The sequence below is a fragment of the Magnolia sinica genome, chromosome 10 (genome assembly GCF_029962835.1).
Source record: "Magnolia sinica isolate HGM2019 chromosome 10, MsV1, whole genome shotgun sequence".
Taxonomy (NCBI): domain Eukaryota; kingdom Viridiplantae; phylum Streptophyta; class Magnoliopsida; order Magnoliales; family Magnoliaceae; genus Magnolia; species Magnolia sinica.
The window spans coordinates 72554775-72564777 of record NC_080582.1 but is presented as its reverse complement, the minus strand read 5'-3'; the positions used below and the strand labels follow the sequence as shown (position 1 = coordinate 72564777).

The 10003-nt window shown below is 41.0% G+C and overlaps 1 non-coding gene across 1 annotated transcript; it reads left to right on the top strand.

Annotated features, from left to right (window-relative positions):
• The first annotated feature begins 8297 nt into the window (after positions 1-8297).
• Positions 8298-8404, top strand: LOC131217716 (small nucleolar RNA R71). The gene has a single exon (XR_009157307.1). It is a non-coding gene; the product is annotated as a small nucleolar RNA R71 (small nucleolar RNA).
• Positions 8405-10003: the final 1599 nt, after the last annotated feature.

The window sequence follows — 10003 nt, the reverse complement described above, 5'->3', positions numbered from 1 at the left end:
CTAGGTGTTCACTCCCCAAGTATAGGGTTGTGATGTAGTAATAAACTCGGTAAGACCGAGGTCGAATCCACAGGGACTGATACCTATACGTTATCTGAAACCAAGTAGAACTAGAACTGGACTAAGATGTAATCTAACCAAATAGAATTTTAAGGAATAATTGTGGAAGAATTATCTAAAACTTTAAGGAATTCAGAGGAAGGAAACTAGGGATTCAGAGGATCCACTTGTAGAGATCAGGGAGAACTTATGCCTGCTTCAGAAATCATGGAAATTTACTAGACTTCCTTTGATATAGTTTTCAAGGGGTGAAAGGTATATGAATTAGAATGGATTCCATCATCTAACCATGCCCAGGAGACAAAGCAAACAACAGGATTAAACTAATTACCAACCAATCATCAATGTATGAGGATCAGGAAGGGTACTGTCATCCTACCATGCCCATGGGACAATGATGAACAACAGGGGTTCTTGACTTCATAAACATAAAAAAGGGAAAAGAAATACTCAAAGCCATTGCAAATCCATTGTAATTTCAGTCACAACAGACCATAAAAGACTAGGAAAAATATTCCTTTAATAATCAAATATATCAAATTCAGTTTATGAATTAAAGGCACACAGTAAAATCTCCCATCTCACTACAGGCTTCACCTCTTAGCCCTAGCTAAGAGGTTTAGCTACACATGATATGGGCTAAATTCCAATTAAAAGAAAGAAGAAGAAGAAGAAGAAAAGGAAGAAGGAGAATAGCATAGAAGATCCAGAAACGAACCCAGCTCTCCCTTGCCTTGCTTATTCCAGCACCAAGCCTTCCACTTGTGCAGTCGTCCAAGCCCAACTTCCACGTTCCTCCCCAGCTTTTTCTTTTCCTGACAGTCCCACGGTTGCTCCAGCAGCAGAGAAACCAGCCGTGCACAGCAGCAGCAGCAGCTTCCTTTCTTACGTGCAGCAGCAACAACTGCTCCAGTGCTCTCCTCTTTTTCCTCTCCCTAGCTCTCTCCGAATCCCCCATCTCCTCTCTCTCTTTTCCTTTTATATCAGCAGCAGGAGAGAGTGGTGGCTGGCTGTATACGCACGGCAGCTTCCGTCACGGATTCGGTTGACACTCTGCGCAGCTCTCTTTACGCAGCCAAGAAGATGAGCGGTACACGGCCCACTTCAATCATATCTTTCCGAAAAAAACAACGTCCCTTGGGGGATTTTTGGCCCACCTACATGATGAACGGTTCCGATCAGCCGTCCGACCGCCCCCAAGGGCGTACAACCCGCCGCGAACGTCGGACGGCGTCCGGCTTTCACGAACGCCCGTAACAGGGCACGCGCTGACGCGTGGTGGAGGCCATGAACGATGCTGGAGAGGAAATCCACTCCGTCAGTTGGATTCCTTGTGAAAAATCAGTCGGGGAGGAGTAGTTTTCGTAGGTTCTTGTGCGGCCCACTGGATATTGTATTCCGCCGTCCATCCTGAGTTTCGACGGTCAAAATCCGCTACACGCTGCTTCCTAGAAGAATTCCACCTAGGTGAGGTTAATAACCCTCCTCTGTACACAATGGACGGTCCAGATTGCAAATTTTGATGAGGAATGGGCCCCACTGCACGGAACCGACGGACGACACAATGACGCTGTGTCCATCTTTGATTTGGAGAAGAGAGTCGGTCAGCGTGGGCTGACCGACTTGGAGAGGTTCAGTGCACGGCTGGTGCACGTGATTTTTATGCACATTCATCACCGGCGGGGCCCCACAGAGATGTTAATGAGAAATCCGTTCCGTTCATTAGTTTTGTCAGCTCATTTAAACTGTTGAGACCAAAAATGGAGAATATCCAGATATTAGGTGGGCCCCACTTAAGAATTTTGATTTGTCTGTTGGGTCACTTCCATAAGGATCCAATGGCTGAAATTTGATGTGTTTGGTTAATTTATGGTCCTTAGGCCATATATGAAGTTTCGAGCCGATCAGATGGTGAGAACCCTGTGATCTTGCAATCTGGACGATTTTCAGGCCTTTTCATCTTTGATCACGTGATTTTCTCGGATCTTTGGCGTGCAAATTCTTCGATCTCAGTCCCCTGGGGTCCGTCCCTTGTCTTGGTAATTTATGAGCATTAAATCTAAGCTTTTAGTATCCTTTTTCAGTCCAAGCTCCTAAATACACCCTACATCACAAACACAATTAAAATAGGCCGTTAAACAATATCATGTTTGCAAAATCGAGTAATAATTGGGGTCTAATATGTTATATTTGACTCTCAACACAACTCCCAACTAGCATTTTGCTAGTCCCAGTAAAATATGCGAAAGTAAGTTGAGAATTCAAGCAATTTTTTTATTTTTTATTTTTAAAAAGTCTAGATTCGAAAATTCTAAGATGCATGAATGTTGGATATTACTCCCTCCTGGAATCAAGTGCACAATAAATTTCATAATCAACTTTAAAGTATTTATGCATTAATTAGAGCAATTCTAAACATCGAGTTCCATGGGTGTATAGTGTAATCACGGCTTATCAACATTAAAATTCACCTCGATATCATTGGTAACAACTAAGAGAATTCACGATAACCCAACTTGGCTTACACATTATCTCTTTATTCTTTTATTTTTGATTTTTTTTTTTTTTTTCATTAGAAGTAACGCCAAGAAGAGGGATCAGATCCTCACCTATAGGGAGCAAACCTAAGGTAAAGACTGTACACCCAACTTTTTCACATATCATTCATGGGGAATTAAATCTACACCTATAGGGAGCAAACCTAAGGTAAAGACCATTTGCCCAATCCTTTCAATTTTCCAAGTTGGTTCCTTTCATGTTTAGTGATTACCAAGTTAATCCTTTAATATCAAACTGAAATCTTAATGTGGAAGCGAGATGTGACATGTGAACTCATAACTCAATCAATGTTTAAAACTTCCAATTATAGATTAATAATTCAAACTTAGCTGTGAAATTTAATAGATAACTGAATCCAAGAGTCATAAAGTACCAACATCCCGCATCTTGAAATTCTAAGTGCCCTAGATGGCCGTCAAAATCACTTCGAATTCACAAGAAAGTCTAGAAAAAATGAAAAAAAAATTTTCACAATTTTTTTTGCTCAAGACCAAGAAAAATGCTGATTAGGAAACTTAATCTCCCACCCCCAAGCTAAAATCTACATTGTCCTCAATGTAAAAGAAATAGGCATGCAATGCACATGGGACAATAAAAATATAAGAGTGATGGAAAGATATTACCTGGACGAAAGAATCAAAAGGCTTTCCACAGATATCTACGTAAGATCGGGTCAGCACAAGAGAGAAACCAACAGAAGTAAAATAAAAAATAACAAAAAAAATGAAATCCTACCTACACCACTTTCGCAGGTACTCTCGATTGCATTTAGCGTATGCAACAAGCCCTTAAACCCCTAGGTTACCCCTAGTGGACGAGTTGTAGTCTCATGAGGGTTTTCAGTAATGTTACCCACAAACATTGAACTGACTAATGATAAAAATGATATGAAATGAAGAACTGGGTTGCCTCCCAGTAGCGCTAAGTTTACCGTCTTCAGCCAGACAAATACAGCAACTACCCTAGTCCTAAGAAAACAGGAAGCCTACCTATACCTCCATCAGACTAGGAGATCAATTCTGGTAAACAGGATCAGTCAGAGGCATGGACATGTCCTCTGAATCAAATTTCTCGACAAATGGTTTTAATCGATGGCCATTGACTTTAAACTCCTTGCCATTGTCGGGATCTCTTATCTCAACGGCCCCATGAGGAAAAACAGTAACAACAATGTAAGGGCCGGTCCAACGAGATCGAAGCTTACCCAGGAAGAGATGTAATCGAGAATTGTACAAAAGGACCTTCTGACCAGGCGTGAATGATTTTCGTAAAATGTGTTGGTCATGAAATGCTTTCATCTTGTCCTTGTAAATTCTCGAATTATCGTACGCATCATTCCGGATTTCTTCAAGTTCATTCAATTGAAGTTTGCGTAGCGAGCCAGCGTTGTCCAGATTGAAATTAAGATTTTTGATCGCCCAGTACGCTTTATGTTCCAGCTCCACAGGCAAGTGACAAGCCTTCCCATAGACAAGTCTAAAGGGAGACATTCCAATAGGAGTTTTAAATGCAGTACGGTATGCCCATAAGGCATCGGTCAATCGGATTGACCAATCCTTACGATCTGGGTTAACCGTTTTCTCCAAAATGTGTTTGATCTCCCTATTGAAAATCTCAGCTTGTCCACTTGTCTGAGGAAGGTATGGGGTGCTCACCTTATGAGAGATACCGTATTTCTTTATTAAACTCTCAAATGGTTTATTACAGAAGTGTGAGCCCCCATCACTAATAATGGCTCGAGGTGTTCCGAATCGAGAAAGGATGTTTTCTTTTAGGAATTTAATGACCGTGCGATGGTCATTCTTTCGACACGGAATCGCTTCGACCCATTTAGTGACATAATCCACGGCGAGCAAAATGTACAGATTTCCAAATGATTGGGGGAATGGTCCCATGAAATCGATGCCCCAAAGAATCAAATGCTTCAATGATAAGGATGGGATTCAAAGGCATCATATTTCGACGGACAATGCTCCCAATTTCGACAACGCTCACAAGCTTTGCAAAACTCATGAGTGTCCCTAAACATAGTGGGCCAAGAAAAGCCACATGCAGAATCTTGGCCGTGGTCTTTTTAGCAGAAAAGTGACCACCACAGCCTTGAGTGACAGAAGGAGATGACGCTCGATGCTCATCGCCTGGTACACATCTCCTTAGAATTTGGTCCGGGCAATATTTAAATAAATAAGGATCATCCCAGAAAAAGTTGCGCACCTCGGTGAAAAATTTCTTCTTATCGCAGTCCAATGTGTTAGTATAGAACCTGTGATAAGAAAATTAGCAATATTAGCGAACCAAGGTGAATGGGAGACTCTAAACAATTGTTCCTCAGGGAACATGTCATTGATATGGGTTGTCTCAAGGGAATCGAGGTATTAAGGCGAGAAAGGTGATCGGCCACTACGTTCTCTACTCCTTTTTATCTTTAATTTCCAAATCAAATTCTTGGAGTAGAAGGATCCATCGTATCAAACGGGCTTAGAATCATTCTTAGAAAGAAGATACTTAAGTGCCGCATGATCTGTAGATAATGATCTTGATCCGATCAAGTAGGACCTAAATTTGTCCAAGGCGAACACTACGGCCTAAGAGTTCCTTTTCCGTAGTCGAGTAGTTCACTGGCGGATTTAAAGTTCTACTTGCGTAATGAATGACGTAGGGCTTCTTATCTTTTCTCCGGCCTAGACCGCCCCAAGAGCATAATCAAGCGTCGCACATAAGCTCAAAAGGAAGGCTCGGTCGGGTGGCCGCATGATAGGTGCGTGGTTAACGTGCCCTTAAGCTTGGTGAAAGCTTCCTGGCATTGCTCACTCCCGTGCGGAGCATCCTTTTGAAGAAGATTACATAAAGGACGAGAGAGAGACTAAAGTCCTTTATGAATCGCTGTAAAATCCTGCGTGTCCTAAGAAGGATCGCACGTCTCGATGTTCTTGGGTGGAGGTAGGTTAGAGATAAGATCGATTTTTGCCTTATCTACCTCGATTCCTTTGGACGAGATGATATGCCCAAGGACAATTCCCTTGAACCATGAAATGGCACTTCTCCCAATTAAGTACCAAGTTCTTTTCTTCACATCTTTTCAACACACATTTAAGACTTTCCAAGCACTTGCTGAAAGATGGACCATAAACAGAGAAATCGTCCATGAAGACCTCTAGATATTGCCCTACCATATCAGAAAAGATACTAAGCATCGCTGAAAGGTGGCCGGGGCATTACATAGTCCGAATGGCATCCTTCGATAGGCAAAGGTGCCGTAGGGACATGTAAATGTGGTCTTTTCCTGGTCTTCGGGGGCTATCTCTATCTGGTTGTAGCGCGAATACCCGCAAGGAAGCAGTAATAGGAATGACCGCTAACCTTTCCAGGATCTCGATCAATGAATGGTAAAGGAAAGTGGTCTTTCCTCGTGACGTTATTCAAATTTTTCGTAGTCAATGCACATTCTCCAACCGAGTGACTCTAGTTGGCACGAGTTCATTATTAGCATTGGCTACGATGGTGATTAGGACTTCTTAGGGACCACTTGAGTTGGACTCACCCATTGACTATCGGATATAGGGTATATAATACCCACATCCAATAGTTTAAGAACCTCGGCCTTAACCACTTCCTTCATGTTTGGATTTAGTCTACGTTGTGGTTGCTGAGTGGTTTTTGCATTATCCTCAAGATATATGTGGTGAGTACAAATCGAGGGATCGATTCCTTTGAGGTCCGCTATCGTCCATCCCAGGGCTCCTTTATGCTCAATGAGAGTAGATATGAGCATACTCTCTTGTTCTTTCTCCAGATGGGCAGAGATCACCACCGGGTATGTCTCATCTTGACCTAAATAGGCATATTTCAAATCGGAGGGCAAAGGTTTTAGGTCAAGCTTCGGCGCTTGAGGTTAGACGGTAGAGGCACTACATCGGTTTGTGGTAATTCTTCAAATTGTGGCCTCCATCGGTTAACTTCAAGTACCGGTGCAGTATCGCACGTGTCCCTAATCATGTCATCATCAAAATCATGGGAGTGGGCCAGGCACGTCTCTAGATGGTCGGAGGATAAGGTCGAGGTGTCGTATCTTCCACGAAAGAGTCAATCATGTTAATGTCGTGGAAATCGTCATCATCCTCTGCAGTTGTTGCCGTTATTGAAAAAAATGTTTGACTCCAATGTCATATTCCCAAAAGACATAGTCATGACACCATTCCTGCAATTGATAATTACGTTTGAAATGGCAAGGAATGGGCGACCAAGAATGACAAGAATCTGAGTGTTCATGTTATTGATGGGTTCAGTGTCCAAGATGATAAAATCTACAGGGTAGTAAAATCTATCAACTTGGACCAACGCATCCTCAATTATCCCTCTTAGTACACGAACAGAGCGATCGACAAGTTGTAGTGTGGTTAGGGTGGGTTTTAATTCCCACAAACCTAACTGTTTGTATACCGAGTAGGGAATCAAATTGACGCTCGCTCCTAAGTCAAGAAGTGCGTGATCAATTCGATGGTTTCCGATTACACATGATATGGTTGGGCTATCGGGATCCTTGAATTTCTGCGGCACGTCTTGCTTCAGGATAGCACTCACTTTCTCAGTCAAGAAGATTTTCTTTTGAATAATTTTCCGTCTTTTAGTCGTGCATAAGTCTTTCAAGAATTTGGCATATGAAGGTATCTGTTTCACGACATCAAGTAGAGGAATGTTGACTTTCACTTGTTTCAACACCTCTAGGATATCCTAAGAGTTAGAGAGAGGTTTTGGTGAAACCAACCGTTGGGGAATGGAGCAACCGGCTTCTCTAGAAGTTTCGGTTCTAATTTTTGTGGGGCCTCACTAGATTCATTATTGTTGTCCTCTTTCGGTTCTTGAGGCTTTTCGGGCCTAACCGGAAGAGTTTTATCAATGATCTTCCCACTCCTAAGAGTGGTGATGGATTTAGCATGCCCCATCTGATTTGAAGAGCTGGGATCATTATTCTCGTACTGCGGTTTAGGATTGGGGAGAGGTTATGCAGGAAGCATCCCCTTTTCTATAACCGTCATACGAGAATCTATCTTTTGCATAAAATCTATAATTCCCCGCATTGCCTGAGCCAGCTCTTGTATGGGATTTTGAACCGGTTCCTCTTGAGGTTTCACTTGATTTGGATTTTGATTGAAGAAACCTGGAGGAGTCGCCGTTTGTCCATTTCTCCAACTAAAGTTTGGATGATTTTTCCAGCCAGGATAGTATGTGTTAGAGTTAGGTCCAGGAAAAGGTCTTTGATAATTATTTACGGCATTGGCTTGTTCATTCAACACTCCTCGAAAGGCGAGTATTGTAGGACAGTTTTCATTTGTGTGAATGTTGCAATCACAGATGCTGCAAACAATTTCATTGACCTTATCCTTCTTTCCTTCCATGGCCTCAACTTTCCTTATGAGCGTAGTCACTTTACACTTGAGATCATTCTCTTCTTTCAAGAGATATAATCCACCTTTCTCCTTTAATTGAGTCGGCCTAGACGTGGTGTTCGATTTTGGGTAATAGTCCCAGATTGTGTTTTTTCAGCGAGACTATCGAGGTAATCCCATACCTCGTCGACATCTTTATTAATGAACTCTCCATTACACATTGTCTCGACCATTTGGCGCATGGAAGATGTCACTCCATCATAGAAAAAATTTGTAATGCGCCACGTTTCAAATCCGTGTTGTGGGCATGAATTGACCAAATCTTTGAACCTTTCCCAACATTGGAAGAATGTTTCATCTTCCTTTTGGGCAAAGTTCATGATTGCTTTTCCGAGGGTAATCGTTTTATGATGTGGGAAGAATTTTTTTATGAATTCCCTCCGCATATCGTTCCATGTGCCAATGGATCTAGGACGCAGTGAATGTAACCACGTCTTAGCTTTCTCTTTTAAGGAAAAAGGAAAGAGTTTCACTAATTGTATCCTCGGATACATTAGGAAAACATAATGTAGCTATAATCTCATCGAACTCTTTCAAATGTAAATATGGACTTTCTGATTCAAGTCCATGGAATTTGGGATGGAGTTGGTTAACTCCTGGCTTGATGTACATTTGTCCTGTATTTTCAGGACAAATCATGCATGAGGGCATACTCACTCCCGCGGGTTGTAGATAATCTCGTAATGTACGAGGTGGGGTGCTGTTGCACCTCATTCTCATCTTGGGTATCCTCCACCCCGGGTGGAAGTGGAGGAGGTTGGTCTTCAGCCATAACCTCAATTAACTCCGGGGATTTCGAGCGGTGTCTAGTCTGCGATGGATAGTCAACCCCTCAACCAATCCTCCTTCCGTCAGACGCCGAGTGTCGTCACGGGCCCACTTGGGCATGAAAACACTCGACCCTCAATTAAAAACTTAATCCTAAGAAAGGAAAAGAAAATCTAAAAAGAAAGAGAGAGTTGGAAAGAAATTACCAAATTGGAGTCCCTAAGTTAAAAACATAAAATAAAATAAAATAAGTTAGATTCTAAAAAGAGAAGAACAATTCTTTAAAAGAAAGATAGAAGTGAACTAGCTTCTAAAAGAAAGAATTCCTAAAAGAAAGTGAAAATTTCTAAAATAAATTAAGAAGTCCTAAACTAGAAAGTAAATTACTAAAAGAGAATTGAAAAATAGAAAGTAGGGAAGGAGTGTACCGAATTAGAGATTTCTATCTTAAAGGCCTACAAAATAGGAAGGTTAGTTTATAAAGAATTCTAAAAATAAATTAAGAAATAAAATTAGATTCTAAAAGTGTCAGAATTAGAAAGTTACTAAAATAAAACAAAAATAGAAAGTTAATTTCTAAGAAGGGAAAGAAATAACCTAAATTCTAAAAATAAACTATTTCCTACAGAAGGGAGGATACTAGAATTAGAAAATTTCTAAAATTTAAACCCTAATTCTAAAAATATGAAAAAGTAGAGAGATTAGGAAGGAATTACCAATTTAGAAACTTATGTCCAGATCCTATAAAACAGGAAACAAGTTAAGTTCTAAAAATAGAATAAAATAAAATAAAAACTTCTATCCTAAAGTAAGTAAAATCCTAATCCTAACTTAATTCTAAAACTAATTAATTTCAGAAAAACGTAACCATCAGTCCCCGGCAACGGCGCCAAAAACTTGTTCACTCCCCAAGTATAGGGTTGTGATGTAGTAATAAACTCGGTAAGACCGAGGTCGAATCCACAGGGACTGAAACGTTATCTGAAACCAAGTAGAACTAGAACTAGACTAAGATGTAATCTAACCAAATAGAATTTTAAGGAATAATTGTGGAAGAATTATCTAAAACTTTAAGGAATTCAGAGGAAGGAAACTAGGGATTCAGAGGATCCACTTGTAGAGATCAGGGAGAACTTATGCCTGCTTCAGAAATCATGGAAATTTACTAG